The sequence below is a fragment of the Myotis myotis genome, unplaced genomic scaffold (genome assembly GCF_014108235.1).
Source record: "Myotis myotis isolate mMyoMyo1 unplaced genomic scaffold, mMyoMyo1.p scaffold_m19_p_16, whole genome shotgun sequence".
Taxonomy (NCBI): Eukaryota; Metazoa; Chordata; class Mammalia; order Chiroptera; family Vespertilionidae; genus Myotis; species Myotis myotis.
Genome location: NW_023416320.1, coordinates 15,504,252 through 15,528,033, shown reverse-complemented (window position 1 = coordinate 15,528,033; position 23,782 = coordinate 15,504,252). Strand labels below are relative to the sequence as shown.

Here is a 23,782-nt window from a genome sequence, read left to right as displayed (position 1 = left end):
TTTTAACCAATTATTACTATCCCAGACTTCATGAATTGAAGAAATGAACAGCTCAGTAAGGCTAAATTATATAAGATCAAGAACATATAGCACTGTGATGAAGAATATGGCCTCAAGCCAAGTCGGTGTGGTTCAGTGGTTGAGCGCTGACCTATGAACTAGGAGGCCGCGGTTCCATTTCCAGTCGGGGCACATGCCTGGTTTGCCCAGTGGCAGGTATGCAGGAGGTGGCTGATCAGTGATTCTCATCACTGATGTTTCTATTTCTCTCTCCCTCCCTTTTCCTCTCTGAAATCAATGAAAAAAAATATATTAAAAAAATATATATGGTCTCAAAACTCAGCTTATTTGAATTGGAATCCTGACTTTCCTACTTAGAGACTGCGATTTTGGACAAATTACTTAACCTCTTTAAGCTTTTAAGCTTTCTTTCTCTCATCTGTACAGTGAAAAAAGTATAATTACTTTGTGGGGTTCTCCTGAGCTGTACATCAGATGACGCATACAAATGCTTGCTGTATTGCTGGGCATGTAATGAACACTTAAATCTTAAGTGTTGTTATAACTTCTTTTTTCTTTTTCTTTTTGAAGAGATACTTGAAGCTAGAGATTTTCTTTTCAATATTTTGAATGGGAAAATAAATCAAACTGTTTTAGTGAGTCTCTAAAATCCAGCTTTATAATTATTTTGATTTTGTAGGTTACTTAGTTCCTTCAAATACTAAGGTTTTAAATATTCACATATTAATGGTATTCATTTTTACCACTGTTAATTTTAAACTCTGTGACATCTTATGAAGTAGCAAGAGAGTTCTGGCATCACTTGAGGTAATTTAAAGAATACTATATTTGGAGTAATGATATGAAGGTTAGGTATGCTGTTGACTCTTTAGCTATGTTACATAGGATACATATGTGAGCTTTATATCTTTGGGTTAGTCTCCTCAAATGGAAAATTAGAAACCTTGAAAGTTAGTTAAATGTGACCAATAGTATTCATGCTTACAAAAAAACTCTGTCACCCTAATATTATGCAAACAGAAGAAGTAAGTTCTTTGGAGCTATTTGATAATTAGAAGGCCTGATTTGATTAAAAATCATATATATAAAATTAATAACTTCACTGTAGAATAATTATCTAGGGCAAAAAAGTGTTAGCCAATTACATGCAGGTTCTCCTTCATGGATGATACTATTATCTTTGTCTCATACATGGACCCAAATTACAAACTCAGCTAGACCTTTAATTGCTTAACCCAGCAACTTGGCTTTGGAACAGGCTGTTCTAAGATTTCCATTCTGGTCACTGCTTCTTCCAGGTTCCTACAATTTTTGGGGTCTTTCAAAAATAGACTGAAATAAGATTCTAAATGATTTTATTAACAGTGATTTTTCTTCCTTTTTATGGAAATAGATGCCTCATAAAGATGAAGAATTCAATAGCCATGTAAGGGAAGCTATGGCTACTTAACTATTATCCCATGATTCATGAGTTAAGAAAACAGTCATTTAGAATGATATTCAAATTTAGATGATCAACAAAGTCATCAAGTATTGTAACTGAGAAATGATAAAAACAATGGCTAACATTTGAGTGTTTTTTTTCTATGAATGACCTTTTAAGTAATTTACATGCTTTATTTAAATTAATCTTTATAATAATTTTGAGGCAGATACGACATATGCATATTATATTTAAGAAAACAGAGGTATAGAGAGGCAAAGAAACTTGCCTTAGGTCACACAACTAGTCAATGATTGACTCAAGATTGGAGCTCAGCCCATCTGACTTCAGAGCCAGCAAACAGCCAGGAGGAGCCTGAACATTCTTCCCTGAACGTTCAGAGACAACCAGAATAGTTACCTACTTCTCCCACTTTGGCCTACGCTTTCCTGTTCATCTTATTTAGCTTCAGGCTGGTAGGCAAGGCAAGCAACAAGGCTAGGACTAAACCTAACCTAGGTACAACGGAAATTTGAGGCGTTTCAAGTGCCAAACAACCACCATTACAGAATGTCAGATAGTAAGCGATCAGTTTTAAGTGGTCACCATACAACCAACCACAGCCTTAAATAGGGAATTAGAGCAAAAGCCAAACAGTAAGCCAGGAACCCAGAGTCAACGAAAACATTCTGGAATGAAAATAGTCATGGTAAGAGACAGGCAAAGGAGGAGGGAGTCAAGAATGTCAGGAGCTATGAGAGGTCAGTCCAAGTCAGTACTAATTTCAGGCGGGTTTGGTATATTTCTTTCTATGCAAGGAAAAGGTTGAGAAGATTCTCTAGGTGGTAACTCAGGGCAAAGGTGCCAGTACAGTGATGGCTAAGTTCAGATGGTGACAGGAACAGGATAGAGAGTCAGTGAGAAGCCCGGGACAACCACATTGATAAGAACAATGCAAACACCATGTAAATATTGAGCTGGTGAATATGTAACCAGGTGTGCTGGTAGGACCAGGGATACCTCACTTCTACCAATAACAAAAACATTGCTTGTGCATGTAAAACTATACTCAGGCTCATCAGTCACCAAGAGCCTGGAATGCCCTTTTTCACGTAATGAAGTGATACAGATTTAATTATAATAATGCTAGTGATGTGAAAGAGACTAGAATTCATTGGAGAAATTTTCACAACCCTCATGAAGAGTAATTTTACAATATAGATCCAGAACCTTTAAAATGTTCTTATATTTGATTCAATTTCATTGTAAGACTGTATTAGTAATTCAAAATGCAGACAAAAATATATGCACAAAAATGCTGATCGTAGTGTTATTAATACCAACAAAGACTCGACACTCTAAGCATCTGACATTAGTAACATGTTGAATAAATTCCAGTACATCGATAGGTTAAGTTAATGCAAACATTAAAATAATATTTAGAATCACAATTCAAAGATGTGAGAAAAATGTATATATTAGGCTAAAAATGCAAAACTGTTCAATTAAGTAAAAATAAAAGTTTCATGAAGAACACCATAAAAGAACTGCACCAAACTCATAACAATGCTATCTTTGGCTAATGGAATTATGGTTGATTGTTGGCATCTTCTTTATATTTTTCTGTACTTTCCAAAATGTGCATTTAAAAAAATAAGAAACAAACGGTATATATTATAATTATTTTTTTTAATGTTTTTATTGATTTTTAGAGAGAGAGGGAGAGAAAATAGAAACGTCATCTATTGGCAGCTTCCTGCACATCCCCTGCTGGCGATGAAGCCTAAAACCTGGGCATGTGCCCTGATAGGGAATCGAACCTGCAACTTCCTGGTGCATTGGTCAATGCTCAACCACTGAGCAATACCGGCCAGGCTGTCAAAATAATTTTAAATACTGGATTCTATAAGCCTTTGTAACTGCAGTAGAAACATTATTTTCATGTACATGAATCTTACATTATGCCCATGATAGTTTATACTTGGGCAACCTGATACACTAATGGAGTATTGGACAGATGCACCTTAGCTCAGTGGGTAGGAAGGTAAGCAGCCTCCTTTCTTCAAGTGCTCTGTGCCAGAGTCTGCTACTCTTCTCCCTCGGATCTGTACTCATCTTCTATAGGGACAGGGGGTTTAACTGGGCACTACACTCTCCAGTAAAATCTTTGATCTCCCAGCCTTCCTTGGTTCTAGGTGTGGCCATGAGATTAGTTTCTGGCCAATGAGAAATGAACAGAGCGATGTGAAAAGTTCTGTGCCATCTTTCCTTCCCCCCTGCTACCCTGACTGCAATACAGATGTTGGAGTAGACGCTAGCGATGCTTTTTTTGACCAAGAGATGGAGATGAGTATTAAGGATGCCAGAGGAACTATCAGTCACTACCCTTGACACTGAAAAAAACCTACCCAGGACTACTTTCTCACAGACTGCTGTATGGGATGAAAATGAAATATTTTGACCTTTATTATAGCAACCAAATTGTAATTATAACCGGTGGATTTAACTGATTAGTTCACCACTAATTATATCAAAACCAAAACCACTATATTTAGTAGACATTTCCCAACATTTAAATAGCTAATCTTGCCAAAACCGGTTTGGCTCAGTGGATAGAGCGTCGGTCTGTGGACGGAAGGGTCCCGGGTTCGATTCTGGTCAAGGGCATGTACCTGGGTTGCGGGCACATCCCCAGTAGGAGATGTGCAGGAGGCAGCTGATCGATGTTAGGTAGGAAGGTAAGCAGCCTCCTTTCTTCAAGTGCTCTGTGCCAGAGTCTGCTACTCTTCTCCCTCGGATCTGTACTCATCTTCTATAGAGACAGGGGGTTTAACTGGGCACTACACTCTCCAGTAAAATCTTTTATCTCCCAGCCTTCCTTGGTTCTAGGTGTGGCCATGAGATTAGTTTCTGGCCAATGAGAAATGAACAGAGCGATGTGAAAAGATTGCTTTTTTAAAGCAATAAAGTTTAAAAAAAATAAATAGCTAATCTTAACCCATTCTATAGTCCAGTTAATATAGTTATTTGAAAGTGCAGAGTGCCATGCTACTTGAAACTGGGTGTCTCAGAAGCCATCTAAAGTTCTTCTAAAAAATGAATGCTCCCTTTTTAAAGAGAAGGGGGGGGGGAGAGAGAGAGAGAGAGAGAGAGAGAGAGAGAGAGAGAAACATTGATGTGAGAGAGACATATCAATTGGTTGCCTCCTGTAGGGGAGGTATGTGCCCTTGACTGGAATCGAATCCAGGACCCTTCAGTCCATAGCCTGACACTCTATCCACTGAGCAAAACCGGCTAGGGCTGAATGCCTTTTTAAAAAGTTAAAAATCACTCATTATATGTTAGCTGCCTCAGACCCAGTTGCTGAAGAAGGGTCAATGCATTTATTGGGATAAGGTTGGAAGCACTTTCAACCCCCATGACTTTCCACATCAGGGCTGAAATGAGAGTCCGGCTCTCAACACTCACAACAGAATGTCAGGCACTTCAGACTTCACACCTTAAGCATAAAGAAACGTTGTCTTACTTCTAACCTTAGAATGCTGCACCATACTCCCTTCTTAGAAAACTAAATCATGAACTGACAGTAATAGAATACTGCTCAAGCATTGAAAATGGCCTTATTTAAAATACTAATGGGTATATTAGCAATCTACTCTATATTCTCCAAATCATGCCTCCCATTAAATTAAAACATCAGGAAACAAAATGTGTATGCAAAATTTGTATTTGATTGGTGTTTCTGACCTAATTTAGCAGAATTATTAATGAATACATTATTAATATGAAACAGTTTCTTTTTTTTTAGACAATACCAAATTCAATAAACTCTTCCTTGAATTTAAATTCTCCAAGTATATATGTGGGTACACACACACACACACACACACACACGTATAAAACTCAATGTTGCCCAGTTAGCTGTCGCTACTCTGGTTGGATATCTGCCCTTTTTGCCTACGAGCATACATATTTCTTACTCCTGGTCACAGCACTCCAGATTCTTGTACTGAGTTCTAACCCTCACCAATGCAGCCCATGTACTTTACGGGCAACTGGCTTCGCCTCCAAATTTAAAGTAGAATTCATGGCTCAGGTCCAAGTGAATTGCCATAACCCCATATCCAGCCACATTTATTAAGATAAGGGTAGGTAAGTGCTCTAAGTTGATTTATCTAGAACAAAGGTTAGGATTTTTGTTTGAGAGTGGGAAAAAAACCCGTATTCTTTTTTTTTTTCTTTCTAAATGTGAATGAGATAGCAAGTATAAAATTCAGGATCTCAAACATTCACAGTAGCTACTTTAAATCAGATGTCTTAATTATAAGCAAACCTGAATGTGAACAAGGACCATGAAGTAGGAAGTTTGCACAGAATGAATTTAGCAGGAAAGAAGGAGAGTCGAGAAATTGAGAGAGCAGGAAAATGGGTCCTTCCCAAATATTTAATAGATAGATAGAGCCTGATCTCAAGTCTGCTTACCTCTGGATTTCAGTCACACGTGCCTATGAATTTCTTTTATTGTTTAAATCTATTTGAGATAGGTTTGCTGTTCCTTATAACCAAAAGCAAGAAGTTGAGACAAATTCAAGGCTTAACTCCAACACTAATTCTACCTCACACTCCTGATAATGCCGATCGCCTCTCTTAATGGTGCGCCTCCATTTTGTAACTCAATCACAATGTTACGGTATATTTACTTTTGTAAAGTCCTGCAGGCCCTCTCACATTGCACGGGAAGGTGGTGGGAAAGAGACCTCATTAATTCTCTGCCTACCATGAGTTCGGTATTTAATGCACACTGTCTTACTTAATTCAAAACTGAGAAGACAGGATCTCCATCAATAGATACAGAAAATGTGGTTCAGAGAAGACAAGATTCTCTAGGCTACACAGCTGTTAATTCATCTGCTGGGACATGAATCTATAAATCTCGAAAGCCAGTTCCTTTCCTTTAAACTGGATTGGTTTAGATGAGTAAAAAATTCCAAACGCTTAAAAACAGGTCAATGGAAAACTTCATTTAATATAAGAGTTGTTGAAACTTTAGACACTGTCTGCCCCCACAACCGTGTCTAACATTTTAAGAATTAAAATTTTGCTTTGGGAAAGTTGAAAATTTTGCAGACTATTTGGAGATAACTTCAATGTCTCTGCATTACAGCAGATATCACTGGTTCTTAAAATGAGAAAAACATGAATGTGCTCATTTGAACAGTCTGACACTAGTAACTATTTTCCTCCCATTTTTATCCTCAGTAGGCATCACGTGTTGCAAATGGTCCTTTATCAAAGAGCTTTTGTCCTATTTCTTCCCCATCTCTCTATGCCAGCCAGAGTCCCACAGTTCAAATCTATCTCTATTGTTAAAGCATGATTCTTGGCCATTCATCTGCTTTCCTACTATAATTTCACCTTTGATATTTTTGGCACCTTTCTTTTCCACAATAACCTCCTTCTCCTGCAGGTGGAGGCCAGCCTCTTTGTCTACTCTTATATCATCTCTTTCTAGCAAACGTTGAAGTTCAAATTTCCCATATGCCCTCTCAACAACCTAAGTCTTCTTTTTAAGTTCTCACTCCCCTTCTCTAAATCTTCACATTGTCACCCAGCTTCTCTCCTGATTGCTCATTGTTGACAACTGTCCCTCTTTGAGGTACCTCTTAAAGAGCGAAATCATGTCTCAGGCTCTTGTTCACCATTGATTGATCACATCAACTTGAGTTCCATGCAATACAGAAAGTGCAAAGCCATTGGCCCTAAACTTCCAGGACTATGTGTTCTAGAAATATCTCCAAGGGGAGGGGGAAAAAATATCTCAAGTCTAGAGATGTAGACACAGTGGAAGCAGCATTAATGGTTTTCCTGAATGTCAAAATCAGAGAACAGGGAAGCACAACTGGATATCGTTCGATGTGCTGTTCACTTAACAGAGGATGATAAAAACATGGGCAAGAATCATGGCTGGGGGTCAAACTCAGATCAAAGCTCGAAGCCACACTGTGACAGTGCACGGATAAGGATGCCGTGGCTGTGAAAATTATGTAAGGCCACATTCAGCTGCAACATGTGCTGGTTATTTCAAAGCATTTGCACCTAGAGACATAAATAACAATCTATTTACCTGGAAAAAACAGCTCCCACACAGACATTTCACATTTATTGCCACCGGGGAGAACACTGAGCAGGCTACAAACACTCCACAAGGTTTTACAGTACTTCTGGGATTCATAACAGTTTGGGATTAATTTAAATGGGTACTATCTACCTACCAGATGTGAAATATGATGAACAGAAAATGCTTGTTATGTGGAATGGTAGACCGTCAAAGTGAGAGCTATCTATATGACTATCTATAGAATATTTATAGGAACTTACCTGTCATCTCTCCTAAAGTAACCAAGTTAGTGAAGAAAACAAGACAGAACTCTCCTTACCCTATTTTAGCAAGATTTTATTCTTGCTGGGTAATAGATCTTGTATCTCAGGAAAAGATTCTAGAAAGGTGTCTCAGCCTGGTCATGGAGCATGCGGAATGGGTCATCTCAACAATTAAAATGCAATGGCCTACTTTGAAAATTGGTTTTTAAGTATTTTTTCAACATAATAACTACCTAATATCTATGAGTATGTAGGGAAATGGTCAATCTCTGTTGACTGAATTGACAATCTTTTGAAGAGCATTTTGGCATTATGCAATAATTCTCTGAAATAGTGAGCACATTACTTGAACTTGGCAATTCCACTTTTAAAACTTATACTAACAAAGTCATAAGGAAGAAGAAAGCTATAGGTTTATCTTTATCTGCATGTTTGTTGATTAAAATACTGTTATAGGCAAAATGAACAAAATCCAGCACTGGCTAGTGTGGTTCAGTGGTTGGAGTGATGACCTGCACACCAAAGGGTCTCTGGGTTCAATTACTGGTCAAGGGTAAGTACCTGGGTTGCAGGTTCGATTCCTGGCTCGACCAGAGCGTGTGCAGAAGGCAACCAATTGATGTGTCTCTCTCACATCTCTCTCTCTCTCTCTCTCTCTCTCTCTCTCTCTCTCTCTCTCTTTCCTCCCTCCCTTCCACTCTCTTTTATAAGCAATGGAAAAAATATCCTCTGGTGAGGATTAACAAAACAAAACAAAAAAAGAACAAAGTCCCAAAATGGCAAATCCAATAATAGAGCATCAATTGAATAAGTTGTGATATATCTACACTATGGAATACTATATAATCATTGAAAATGATGCTGCAGAATCACCTTAATTGGCACAAAAAATATATAGGCCATACTAGGTTAAAAGAGTATTGAGTATGTACTCTGTGATCAGCATGCTTTAGATCAGTGGTTCTCAACCTGTGGATCGCGACCCCTTTGGCGGCTGAACGACCCTTTTACAGGGGTCACCTAAGACCATCCTGCATATCAGATATTTACATTATGATATGTAACAGTAGCAACATTACAGTTATGAAGTAGCAACGAAAATAATTTTATGGTTGGGTCACAACATGAGGAACTGTATTTAAAGGGCCAGAAGGTTGAGAACCACTGCTTTAGATGCTGGGGAACAGCACTGAACAAATGAATGCAAAGCCCAGCCTTGCAGAGCACATAGCCTGGTGCTTACCATACAACCATATAGTAACAACCCATTTCGTTAATGTGTATACACAGTTTACATGTAACCTGGGAAATTATATGAAGTAGTTCTCTCTAAAACACACTTAGATAAAGTGTATTTATTTTTTCTATTTGTATATATTTTCTATTATTTTTATAATGGAAAAATAATCATGTTATTTTTAATTAAAAATTGGGATATGCAACAGCTAATAATAACAAAAAAATTGTAAAAGGAGCAATGAGAAAAGGTTTTCTATCATATAGGAACCAAGACAACCCAGGAAGAAAAAATATATGATTTTTTTAGGTCTTATCTGCTGTGGTTCTATATTTTATTTTTCCTCCAGTACAATGTCCAGGATTATAACTGTTTCTGTAGGGACCAGAGGCTGGAGGCCAAGATTTCATTGCTAAAATGATGCACAATAAGAAAAGGAATACAATTTATTGAGGACCCCATGAGTTATAGATGAAGGATTCTCCACCTGGAATTTTAAATACTTCCTATCTACCCTAATTCCACGAAGTAGGTTTTCTCCACTTGTTACACATGAAGAATCTCAGATAAGGTATCTTGTTCATGTTCACACAGCCAGGAAGTGAGGAAACAAGATGTGATTTCATACCTGGTTCCAAAATCAATTCTTCTTTCATTAAATTGGTTGGCAGGGCAGAAGGAAACAAGATATAATAAAATCAATGACTTAAAAATTCACAGAATTGTAGATCAAAAAAGGATTTTATAGATCATGTCTTTCAATTTCTTCCTATCACAGATGGGAACACAATGACTTCGGGAGGCTAAGAAACTTGTCCTGGGTTACAATCCACCAGCACTAGGGGAAAATGATCATAAAATATCATAATTTGAATCATTAAGCAATACTTCTTTTTTTTTTTTGGCCACTGTTCAGTGGCTATGGGAAAATTATTCAATGATCACACATCATCCAGATAGATAGCTTCATGCAATGAATCCCATTTACATTTTAATTGAAGATATCCTGTATTTATGAACAAGCTGCAATGGAGAACCACAGAAACCATTTTTTAAATTATTTACTTTTCATTAACTTTATCAACTCTTCCTGAATACTATGTATTTCGGAGGAATGCCTAATAGACCCGGCTATCAAATTATGCAATTTTGACAGACCAACATGAGCTTCCAAATGGTCCCTGTTTTAACTGCATTTGTATTTGGTATTAAAATGAATTTTGGCAGGCTAGTGCCAGAGAAGTAACTCACTTTTTGGGGAATTATCTAGCAGTCTGTGCATAGAAAATGATGTAAACAAGCGAGACGAAAAAAAATGCATCTGAACTCATCCCTCACTGAGGTAAGCACAAAATGAACGCTGCGGCGTCAAACTCAGTCTCTCTCCTTTTTGGGGAGCATCTGCATACGGTGCAGATGAAATTGCAGAGCATCTGGTGGGCCATGAGTAATCTTATTAAACCTGAGCAACATCCCTGAAGTGTTTGGTCTACCTGTCTGGAATCTAAATAAATTCAACAACAAAGACAGCTCTCTATGCATAGCAAAGCTTTATATATAAAAGACAAAGTTCCCTCTCGCCTCTTCTCCCTGCAGCCAATGTGAGTTGTGAAAACAAAATAATCTCCTAGGAGGTTAAGATATATAAATTGTTAGTCAAGCTGTAGCATCGTGGGAAAAAATGAGATGGGCTGAAGAAGGATGGTTTGATCAGAAAGGGACTCTAACTTGTCGTGGCCAGTGACTGTTTTTCAGCATGGACACATGTATATTTATTTTACACTTTGGTTTGTAAATCTAGCACCTCCCTATTTATTTGGTTATTCAAGCTGTTCCAGCTTTGGCCACTGAGGACTCTTGCAGATTGCTTCCTGTGTCCATCTAGCATGCCCCTGTCCTTTTTATTTATTTACTATTAAGCAATTCCTTGCATTTAGCACTGCAAGTTGCTTTTGTCTCATCCTGTATAGCGGGGTGGGGGGGTGGGGGGGGAACCAAGGCCCATTTGGATATTTATAATATCATTCAAGGGCCATACAAAATTATCAACTTAAAGGTTAGCCTGCTATATTTGGATCAAAATTTAATTAACTCCCCCCCCCCCCAATGTTTTGGCAGGGCCAGGGAAAATGATTTCTCAGGCTTTATATGGCCCGCAGGTCAGACATTCCCTACTCCTGCTGTAGAGTTACTGGAGTGACCAGTGACTTTAAGGCGACCTGGAGCCCAAGCCATTCAGGCCAACACCCCTGCTCAGTAGTGGGACTTCCAGGGCAGGCAGGGACTTGAGGAGAGTGCCTACAGGTTGTTTGTCAAGGTTCAGGACAGAAACTACCTCTGGGTGCCTGCTGTCAGCAATCCTGGCCAACTTATATGACGATAGAAGGAACACAAGGCATTTAGGAGCAGCAGAACAGGCGTGTGAGGTGATGTAAGAAAAAGCTTGGAGGAAAACCCTAACCAGTATGGGGCAGAAAACCAGCAAATATTTCAAATTTGCCACAGCAAGCTGAAGTCGCTCTCTTTACTGAAAGGGTTAAAGAGAATAAAACGGGGCAGAGAAAGACTTATTGTGCTTAGCAGATATCTTGCAGAAAGCTTGCAGCCTTGAGCACAGCATAGCTCAGACAACCAGAAAACACCTGACATGGAAGGAACCAAGAACAGACCAGACCCTTACGTCAGCAGAGCAGCTTGCAGCCAGCAAGGATTAATAAAAACCTCTCTCTCCCTGCTCTCTTCACAGATGCCTTTCTCGTTTCAGCCCACCTGTACCCAGGTGTTGGGAATAAAATCTTTTTTGATACATTATAGCCTCATGTCATAGGTGTGCGACCCTGGCCCACTCTGGACCTTTCATTTACTACTCAGGTTAGTGCCCCCTTTCAACTGCATTTCCTCCATACAATGGATGGTCTGTGGTCAATGGTTTTCCCATTTCAATACCAGTAACAATCATTTGTTTAAATTACAAGCTCCAGATTCTAGATTTCTCCACATTATCCCTAGTTTTATGTTTCTAACCATGGTGCCTTTTGAAATAGGGCATGGCTCATCCACTTGGAGAACTGTGTATTTAGGAAAATCTCTACCAACTTTACTTTCATTTTCTATTATGAAAGAAAATTGGGCTTTTTGGTCCCACTTGACAAGTATGATAGTTATACTGAAATACCTACTATGTTTTTACAAACTGCCCATTACCACCCTCTTTTCCCCAATTAAGTATTGTTGCCCTATTCCTAATAATTATTTATATAACTTGTATTTGTTCTTGATATGAGTTTACTGGAACTTGAGACACATGTATGTAAGAAGTACCCTTGATGCCAAGATGTTGGGGGCACCTAGGCTCACTGCAGGGTGAAGCATATTGATGATATTAAGAGACTTGGGGCAACATGGAAAGAAAGATTACAATATGGATGGGGCAGAGCTAACATTCAGTATTGGCTGATACACACTGCTGCACCAATCACTCTCCCTTGTTGCCCAGGCTCCTCCATTTGGCCCCTCAGACCAACTGATGACCCAGGAACTAAAGGACTGACAATCACCTGGCAGGGGGCACCCAGGCTGGTGATCCAGCCATGCAATTGCAGTCGATTGGTCCAAGCCTCTGCCAAAGTGGTTGCTAAATATTTTGAGTATCACCGTTGAATACAGGTACAATATATAAACATTCATAAAAATCTGTTATTTTCATTGAACCAACTGTAGAAGCACGAAGGAGCTCAGATGAGATCTGAAGAATCATCCAGCTAAGTGTTACTGAAACTGCCAACTCAAAGAATTATGAGCTCAATAAATGGTGGTTGTTGTAAGCTACTGGCTTTTGGGTTGGTTTGTTATGCAGCAGTAGCTAACTGATACAAAAAAGCCATGTGCTTTTACTTCCTAGAGTGGTCTGGTCAAGAAGGAAGACTTTCCGTAGCACGTGTCATAGAATTAGGAGCTCATCCCTCATGTAATTCTCATAGTAACTCTAGGAAGTGATAGTTAGTCTCACTCTGCACATGAGGAAATGAACATTTAGAGAGGTAAAATGATTTTTTCAAAGTTAAAAAAACCTAATCTGGTAAAACTAGAATTCAAAGCCAGTTATATTTAACTTCAAATCACTGAGGTTAGCATCTATAATAAATATTCTTCTTTCATCTATAATAAATATTCTATAATAAATATTCTGGAATATTCTTTAGGTTGCTGATGTGTCTTCAATTTCCAATTCAGTTTCTGAGTTAGCTATGTTTAAAGTATTCCTTATTGATTTTCTTCTTCTATATTAAAGCAGAGCTTTTTCTCTTAAATAAAAAAAAAACCAGACAAAAACCAAGACAAGTCACAACAAAGGTCCCTCTTCATAGGAGGATTCTGCCACTTATGTGAGTGGCATGTGACTACCGCACAGGAGAGCAGCTCTTTTTCATGACTGTTCTTGCTGCATTTTAGTCCACCTTATCCTCAGTTGCCTGCAGAGATGGAGAATTAAGTGCTGAGTCTCAGTATTCCTTTTCAGAGCCAATGGATCCTATGTGGTAATTCAACAAGTAGAATCTAGGGGCAATATTGGTTTCTTTCTCTTCTTGGGAGCTGCCTTGCCATAAGGTTGTTCCCAATAAATAAGCAGAATTCCACAAATCAGTAGTTTTACCGAAAACTGCTTTCTGCTAAGTCTGTGGCTCAGATAAACATGTCCAGGAAATCATGGTCATCATACAGGACAAACCCAGGCTAGAACAATAGCCTCTGTGGGTAACATAACCTTTAACCGTGCTTATCTCATCAAAATTTCATTTTAAACTGAACACTAACATACAGCTTAGTTTGGCATTATTTTCCATGCTTCAGTTACCTTATTAAAGACAGCACGGCATTAAAATGGTTTGAAGCACCATAAAGGGGAAGGTTTCTTTAAATCCTACTGATCAGCATTTCAGGTAATGGGTTCTATCTCCTTCATTAGAAAAAGAGGGGAAAAAGTCTCAATTAATTGGAAAGGCTCGATGGAGCAAATGCTTCATTAGCTACACTTAGAGCAGACACTAAAAGAAAAAGGAATGTAAGTTTACATGGATGCATGTTAAGAAAAGAATTAGATTCATGTAAGAGTCTAGGAATAAAGGAAACTGCAGGCAGTACTTGCTCAGACTGCTTTAATAGCTTCAAGGTTACAAAATTAATGAGGGGAGGGAATTGTGGGGTTTCAGATGAGAGAACAGGAAGCCGTGGCCTGAAGCTATGGAAGGAAACCCAGACGAGCTGTTAGGAAACACCGGGAGTTAGAACAGCAGCTCTGAAGCATCCGCACAGACAGGAGGCTGCGCGGCAACCCCAGCACACATTACATAACCAGAGAGGGACGGTTATGCAAGACAGGCGTGGCGTGAGGCGGCCATCCTGTAGAACCAGGGGCTTCTGCGAAGCTTCTGCTGAGGTCAGTTTTCAATCCCTCCTGTGTCTTGTTTTTCAAGGACTTCTGACATTCTCCTATGCTCAGCTGCTTATGGGCGATCTCATCTTTCTCTCTCTCTCTCTCTCTCTCTCTCTCTCTCTATATATATATATATATATATAGATATAGATATAGATATAGATATAGATATAGATATATCTATATCTATATATATATCTATATATATATCTATATATATATATATATATATATATGAAAGCCTAAGTGACTGTTATGATCAGATGACCAGACGACTGACTGGTAACTATGACACACACTGACTACCAGGGGGCAACTCCTGCATTGAATGTCTGCCCCCTGGTGGCCAGTGCACTCCCACAGCCAACCTCCCGTGGCTGGCCAACCTCCCGTGGCTGGCCAACCTCCCGTGGCCTCTCCCCACAGCTGGCCAGCCCTGATCAGGACTGGGTGAGACGGCCCCAATGGGCCCTGATCGCCAGCCAGGCCGAGAGACCCCACCCGTGCACGAATTCGTGCATGGTCTCTAGTTTAACTGTAAGAATCTATGAATTAGGTACTTTTATTACCCTACTTTACAGATGCAGTAAATGAGGGGAGAGATGCTAAATACTCTCAGCTCACGCAGGTAATAAAGGCAGAGGCAGGATCTGCACACAGATTCTGTCATATGACAGCAAGGCCTCTGCTCATCTCTGGCCCCCATAGCCTCATGCGGAGACAGACATGGGCTTAAACGTAACACGTTGTATTCTTCAGCACTACAGGGTCTTGGCTTGTCCTTCCTAGAATTTCCAAAATCCAGTCTTAAATGAAAGCACAAAACCGAGCAAGTTTGTGATGCCTCCTCAGTACTCACTAACCTTTCAAATTGTGCCCACGGTCAAGTAACAAAGGCCTGGAATGCCGAGTGTCCAGCCTGCTGCTTCTGGCTGACTTTCACTCTTCTCTCTGCTTACAATGCTGCTACCACGAATGGAGTGTCAGAGTCTTTTCGCCTGATGTGAAACTGGGTGGAGGTATTCTCTGTGCCCCCTGAGGTTCCTTCCGCTAGTAGCATGTATATGTTCAATTGCTCTCATCACCTGAAAACAAATCGAGCATCCCTTAAAGAGCATTTCCGTAATGGGGTTAAACGTTCACCTTCTAAAACAAGATAAGCCCCAAATGCTGAAATATGTTCCTGCTTGCTTCACCTTTTAACGCGATCAGCCTCGCTAATAAAAAGGCTCATAAAAGGCAAAGGAAAATGGAAAGTTTCACATATTGCTGGTTGCTCGGTAACTTCCTTATTACCTGTATGTTGCACATATGTCTCCCTTGGGATTATATGCTTGACAAGCACACCATCTTGTAAATGAAAGAAAAGGCTTGTCCTCTCTGTAGTGAAGAGGCAGGATAAGGATGGGCGTATAAACACTTAGAATGCTAACCCACTCAGCATTACTCAAGCCTGTGCTTTGGGGGAAAATACACAATTTATTGTATGGATATCAATGTAGTCCCATCCCTGACCTTTTAGTACAATTAACCCAAAGGCCTAGAAGCCTGAAAACTAGATTGATCTGCAGTCTCCTGTTAGGAAGATTTTCATTTAGATCCCATTCTGGAGAAGGACTCAAAGATTTGGAAAGAGGGTAAGATCTTCCTCCATTAGTGGTACAGGTAGACTGAGGGGCGATGGCAATGTGGGGTTTTCAGAGGCTTCTCGAATATCTCTGTGAACAATTTCTGTTCTGCAGGAAACTGGGAGGATTGGCATTGGCTTTCCGACATAGTCGCCCTTCTGGTTTTTTCAAAAGCAGTCACAGTTCTCTCTGGCCTTTACTCCCAGCCTTTTCCTTTGTAAGCATATACCTCCTTGGTTTAAGTCCTTTCTTGCTCAAATACTTAGAGTAGTTTCTGTCTCCCTAAGTAAACCTTAGCTGACCAGCTGGCCAATGAGTAGTCATAGGGAGAAATTTACCTACTTGTGTTTGAAGAAACAAACTTACCTAAGGACAGCAGTGGCTTTTCATATATTTTTAAGGAAATCACTTGTGACTGAGAATTACACAATTCTACACAGTTTGAGAGTGTGTGTTCTCTTTTGTCTGATGCATACATAATGTTCAATAACCTCTCTTCTGGGATTCATTAACCAACCTCTCACCTCCACATTTAGGTATTCAAAAATTAAATAATCCATCAACATAAAACTTAGAAGAAAAACAAAGATAACTACATGGTATCTCAAATGAAAATCTTTAAAAAATGGGTATAAAACAAAGGAATGACCACAATACATAGCTTAAATAAATTAAACTGAAGTAATTTCAAAGTAGATTTCTTGATCGCTAAGCCTTTTATGAAGTCCTTTGAATGAAGATGATCACCCTGTAGCCTCCTTGTCCGTTCCTCACTTACACTGTACTCTGCAGAATCCTCCAATGTCTCTATCAGGAGCCAGCCACAGAGGATGTGGCTGAGGGGTGTGGACATGTACGAAGCCTCTTCCTTATGCTTATGGTGCAGAAAGAAGTTGCAGATTTCTGTAGATGCAGCCCATTTACCATTAGAAAAAGTCATAGAAATGTGACCCCAGAGAAACGGGAGTTGGGACTCCCAAGTCTTAAGCAAACAGACCTAACAACCACATTTGAAATGAATTACAGAAAAAAGGAAATTAGCTACAGAATAACACTGAATGTAAACCGTAATTGAAAAATAAATTTAAAAAATTAAAATAATAAAAGTCAGAATATCTGACATCAAGAAGAAAAAGGATACATGGAACAGACTGATAGCTGTCAGAGGGGAAGGATTTGGGGGGCTGGATAAAAGGTGAAGGGACTAAGCACAAAACACACACAGTATATATATCACATAGACAACAGTGTGGTGTAGCCAGAGGGACAGCGGGATGGGAGTAGGTGGAGGTGGGCAAACGGGGGGGGGGGAGGGCGCGGGGGGGATGGGGACACAAAGAGACTTTGCTTGGGGTGATGGGTGCACAACGCAGGGTGCAGATTATGTCTTATTGAAACCTGTATGGTTTTGTGAATCAATGTCACCCCAATAAGTTCAATTAAAAAAAGGAATTTAGCAAATCCTCAACCCTATTGGGGGGATTGTCAACACAAACTATGCCCATTTTTGAAAAAAGAGAACAAATTAGAGATTGATAAAGATTTGCTTAAAAAAAAAAAGAATCTTCTGAGATAGCAGAACTAACTTATACGTGGTTTCATTCATTTTTTTTCCCTAATAACCCTAAGATTCAAGCCAATGTGATATTTGGTTTCTTGCAGTGATATTACTTTCTGGTTATTGCTAACAGCATAATATATTTGAAACACTTATTTAAACTAACATATTTATATATACAGTAATTCTATCACAGTTTTATTAAAGGGAATGGAAGTTTAAAAAAATTAAAAGCCAAATCTACAGTAGAAATTTACTAAGATAAACTAATTTTATAGTTGTATATACATTAATATATGAATTACATCATTTTTTTCAATAACTTTTGGTAGAAATACAGATTGGGAAGAAAAATTGAGTTTTTCTTATGAGCTTTCTACCAGTAAGTTCTTAATAAGAATTGAATGTTTAGGAGGCTTTGCTTCTAAAATACCTTAGAGTTGTTTTATGAAGATTAAAAAAACCTGTCTCAGGGAATGGGGAAGAGAATACAGTATTTTCCTCATAGGCGCACAACTGGTTTAATCAACACTTGTTTTGGGCTACTTACTGTTTGCTATTTTTTTTTCTTGTGGACTTATTTTTTTTTTAATATATATTTTATTGATTTTTTACAGAGAGGAAGGGAGAGAGAGATAGAGAGTTAGAATCATCGATGAGAGAGAAACATCGATCAGCTGCCTCCTGCACATCTCCTACTGGGGATGTGCCCGCAACCCAGGTACATGCCCTTGACCGGAATTGAACCTGGGACCTTTCAGTCCGCAGGCCGACGCTCTATCCACTGAGCCAAACCTGTTTTGGCTCTTGTGGACTTATTTTATTTTAGGACTTCAGGTTGGGTAATAGTCACAGTAACCTCCAAGTATAACCTTAGCTGCTAAGTAGTCACCCTATAGCTATAGAATCCTCTCCAAGGGGTGGGGACGATCACTTGCATACCTACTGGAATGGGGTGATAATTTGGCTCTGTTTGTAAAAGAGAGGATCATTCTACCTATTGAAGGCATTGATACAGAGCAAATAGGCCTCTCCTTGTGTACAGAAGACTGACTCAAATCCCTGGTTTGTCTGTTAGTAACTATAGAATCTCAGGCAACCTGTCTGAGCCTTAATTTATTCATTTGTTAAAAGGATAAAAATACATGACTCATGGTGCATATATCAAGATTAACCAGAATGATGTATGTAAAAGCCAAGAACCAATACAAGCAGTTAACACTGGACCTAGATAACATGTTGGCATCTTATTTCCACCTCATATTATGCATTTTTCTCTACTACCTTTGAGACCTCCATTCACTCCCTGGGATCCCTGTTGGTCTGCCCTGTATTTAAACAACTCAGGGTTTATCCTTGCCTTGATTTTCTAACTCTCACTGAAATCAACTGTTTCCATAGTTCATCACACCTCGGCGAACTCCTCTGTGCTCCTAAGGTATCTACCACCAATCTGCTAAACTCAGTTTTGACAAAGTGCTGGTAAGCAAGAATCAAAAGTATTTCCTTCATTGCAGGTGGATCAGCCATTCTTTGGGGAAAAGTTCTATCTCTTATAATTTGTGTGTGTTTTTAATAGGAGGGCTTTGGGTTCAAACCAAAAGTGAAAATATTTTGGGTAGTATGCTCGTTGGTAGAAATACAAGGAGTGGTAAAAATTATCTGTGTCGCATCCCACAGTACCATTACACCAGTTTGTTTCACATAAATATGATAGTGATTCAATTTCATCTGTCTACCACTAATTTATTAATGGGTATTTGTTTAACATTTATCATATCTCAAAGGCTAACCTAATTAAAAATATATTCTCTACATTTGATCCATGGAACAGCATAGTGATGCAGATAGTATCTTATTTTACAGATGTAGAAACTGAGATTCAGAGAAATTAAGCAACCTTTCCAATATCACACAGTACGTGGCAGCATCCAGATTTAAATCAGGCTGCGTTTGGCTCTATAGCCAAGACTTTTAACCTATTCTACACTGCCTCTTATGAATAAACCCTCCCAACTGAGGGCTGTAATGCAGAAGCACTGGAATAAAAAGGGAATCATTCCAAAAGTCTATCACAGCACAAACAGAAGTTGATTGTGGCACAGTAGATATTACCATGGTTTTGTGCAAAAATGAAATATGAATGTATTATTTGACAAGAACAAAACAGAACAAAACAGAACAGAACAAAACTGTAGGACTAGACTGTCTTAGAACCTCCTCTTTTTGCATTTATTATTTTCATTTAGTCTTCTTATTATTAAGCTAAAAAAAGTGATCTTCCCGGAACTTCCACCCATTGGTTTTAGATCTATGCTTGAAGCCCTGTAGATGATGGAAGATCTTTCTCCCTTGGGGTGGACAACTGCTACAATGCATCCCAAGTCCTGATCATTTAAGATATTTCCTTTTGGGTTTGCTATGTCATATTTTTGATAGTTCACCTCTAAGATTAAAATCCATGGATCTTTTTTTTTACCCAAATTGCGATTAATCATGTTTTCTGAAATCTGTATATGTACAGTTGATTTTTTCCAAGAGAAAAATACTTAAACTTAATTTTTTAGTTTTTGTCAATTATATAAAGTTTGAATTAATTTTTTCAATGTTAATTTTCAGTTTGAGTCAATCATTTAAGGTGAACTTATCTTGTCATATTTTGATGTTTCTCAGCATTGTATCAATTTATATCTTATTTGTCTAGGTCAAAGTCATTGGTGAAATCTGAATGAGACACATTCCTAAATTCAGGCCTTGTGGCCTAGTACTAGAAACCTCACCGATCTGATCCCTCATTATTAGTTCTTCTCAAATATAGAAGTATCCACAAAATCATCTCCTGTTTATTTCTCTCTCATTATAACTGATATAATAGATGGTTCTGATGAAATCAATATATTTTCTCTATGACATTTTCCTAATCCTTAAGTACTTCATTTAAAAAGAAATGTTTTGACACGAGTCATCCATAAAGTACTCATACCTAATCCCACTGCATGACTTTTTAAACTAATTAAAAAAAAATTAGCAATGTCTTCAGTGAACTTAGTTTTGTTCCTGTCAAAAAATTACTGCAATTTTATCAGCTCATAATTTGCATGAAACATGCAAATTATAGAGGTCCTGTTTAGTTTTTACTAAATGACACGTCCCCCTCTGCCACCATAACAATCCCCAAGCCAAATCATACATGAGTTTTCAAACATGGCCAATAATCTGCTTTCACTGAGAAATATGAAAAAGGGCATGTTTAGTGTGTCAGTGGGAACAATGCATCAGTTGTAAAATGCTATTTCAAATACCAATGCATAATATTGCATACCAATCATTCATTATTGTTTCTTAGGAACCTCCAATGACTTATCCAGTTTTATCAATTATTGCAACAATAAGTCACAGCTGTATAGCACTTTACGGTTTATACACAGCATGTACAGCCATTCCCTCGCCTGATAGGAAACCAAGTTGTCACAAAAGGGTAGGACACACACACTGGAGAAAGTGCAATTGAATGGGAAGAAGATCGGTTCTGGAGTCTCATGTGGATTTCAATCCTTGTTCCACACCTTACAATCTGGGTGGCCGTGTGCAAGCTATGGGCATCTCCAGACCTCAACGGTAACATGAGGACTACAAATACCCACCATTACAAGATTTTCATGGTGATTAAATGAAGTGATAATACACAGCTTCCAGCACACCACGTGCTCATAACTGTTAGTTCTTCCCTCCTTCCAGCCCCCTGCCCCCCACTCTGAAGAACCTAGCTTCATGTGCATTTTTGCATGCTAACTTTAACTTTGCTTTACTGCTCTCAAATTAATTTTTTTTTGGTTAAAAATTCTTGTGGCACAGTCCTGGCCTGTGTGGCTCAGTTGGTTGGAATGAAGGTCTCTCTATCCTGTGTGTCCCACGGATATTCTCCCCATTTCAGCCCATTCAACCAGGGCAAGGAACTTCATCCTCCCATCAGTTTCCACAGGAAATCCAATCACAGCCAGAATGTCATGATCTGTCTGTATGAAGTTTGCTGAAAGTTCAGGAGTCAGAGGCAGAAGAGGTGTGGAGGTGACATCATACGGCCCTTAGAATTAGCAAAGGAAACTGGTACCTGGGTTAAAGGACGATGAATAAACAGAGGGCTCTGGAGAGAGACAGAGATTTATCTCCCTGGAGCTGCGTGTTTACACTGCAAAGGCAGCTAAACCCCTGAGCTATCTCATTTTGCAAAGGACCATAAAGCTCAGAAACCTTTCCCAGAGAAGATGTATTTACATAAAGGACAGAGGTGCCAGGGTAGCTGTCCAGCTCCTGTGTAAATGCCCCGATTGGTAAATTCAGGTCCTGCAGTACAAACCCCTGCAGGCAGAGCGACGTGGCCCTCCATCACGCTGCCACAGGGAACTGAGGACAGGGCAAGTTGTGCTTATTGCTGCAGGTCAGCGATTTTCAACCTTGACCATCCCATGGCACACGTAAGCTAATTACTAAAATTCTGCGGCACACCCAAAATATGCTTTTTGCTGATCTGACAAAAAATAGGTATAATTTTGATTCATTCACACTGGATGGCTATTGTTAGGTTGGCCGTTGTCATATTCTTAGTTGACAATCTAAGGGAAAAGAGGTCAGCGCCCTGATTAAGTAGTCACATGTTGCATGTTTTAAAAATTCTTGTGACACAGCCTGGCCTGTGTGGCTCAGTTGGTTGGAATGTCATCTGACAGACTAAAAGGTTGAGGGTTTGATTCCTGGTCAGGGCACATACACCTAGGTTGTGGGTTTGATCCCTGGTTGGGGTGAGTACAGGAGGCAGCTGATTGATGATGTTTCTCACATTGATTTCTTTCTTTCTCTCTCTCTCCTTTTCTCTCTTTCAATAAAGAAAAACATCCTTGGGTGAGGATTAAAAAAAAAAATTCTGTGGCACATTGGCTGAAAATCACTGCTGTAGGTAATAATACCTCTGATCCAGAAACCTCACTGATGCTTTCAGGACAAAGTAAATAAATACAGACATTAAAAACTTAGCAATAATGCATTTCCCCCAAGGTAAGACTGATTAGCTATTATTTCCCTATTGACTTCTCTCCATTTTCATCCTCCTTCTACAAAAAGTAGCAAATATTTGTTAAGTTTTTACTAGCCAGATAAAGTACTAAGAGCTTTATGTAAGATGTTATTTTTTATCTTATTTAAACTCAAAAAAACTCTCTGAAGAAAGTGCTTTCATTCCCATTGAATAGTTGAAAAAAATGACCAAAAAACTTCACAAACGCAGGTTGTGAGTGGCAGTGCTAACACAGCCAGTACACTGCTAAATTCTGACATATCTATTTTGTGTCAGAACATGACTATTTTGTTTCTACTGCTCTGCAGTAAACTACACTATACTATCACAGCTCATACCCTTAACGCAGAAACAGCTAACATGTCTGAAATGCTCCCATCTGAACAAAATGACTTGCTCTCTTTAAACCATATGGTAATTTTTATTTTTCATAGTAATAAAACAATGTATATGTGTGAGATAATATCCATATTCTCATTCTTATCCTGAGAGGTTCCTGTACCGTGGGTATCAAGGGCTGGAATTAAGCAGTTTCAAGAAAGGTATTAATGATAAATCTTTGGTCCAGAATGGTAACTTGGGTTCACATACTTAACAGTATGTTATATGCGTTGCCAAATAAAGAAAGGCCTCAGGTGCTTCAGACTAGCTTTGCCACTCATGGACCAGCAGCACAGGCATCCCCTGCAATCTTGTTACAAATGCAAAACTGTGAGCCCCAGCCCAGGCCATCTGAGCCAGCATCTGTATTTTTTATAAGATCTCCAATGCACATTAACATTTAGAAAGCATTTCTTTTTTTTTTTTTTATTGCTTAAAGTATTACAAAGGGTATTACATATGTGTCCATTTTATCCCCCCGCCCTAGACAGTCCCCTAGCCTCCCCTATCCCCCAATGTCTTATGTCCACTGGTTATGCTTCTATGCATGCATACAAGTCCTTTAGTTGATCTCTTACCCCCCTACCTCCTGCCCCGCAACCCTCCCCGGCCTTCCTGCTGCAGTTTGACAATCTGTTTGAGGCAGCT

The 23,782-nt window shown here is 39.0% G+C and overlaps 1 protein-coding gene across 6 annotated transcripts in view; it reads right to left on the bottom strand.

Moving 5' to 3' along the window:
• OXR1 (oxidation resistance 1) overlaps positions 1–23,782 on the bottom strand; it is a 311,945-nt gene that overhangs the window by 126,262 nt on the left and 161,901 nt on the right. Inside the window, exon 2 of one of the 6 annotated variants that reach the window (XM_036338058.1) lies at positions 15,360–15,581. The exons of the other annotated variants lie outside the window; for them this stretch is intronic. The gene's annotated coding sequence lies outside the window, so the exon portion shown is untranslated. The remainder of the gene's footprint in view (positions 1–15,359; positions 15,582–23,782) is intronic. 6 annotated transcript variants of the gene reach the window in all.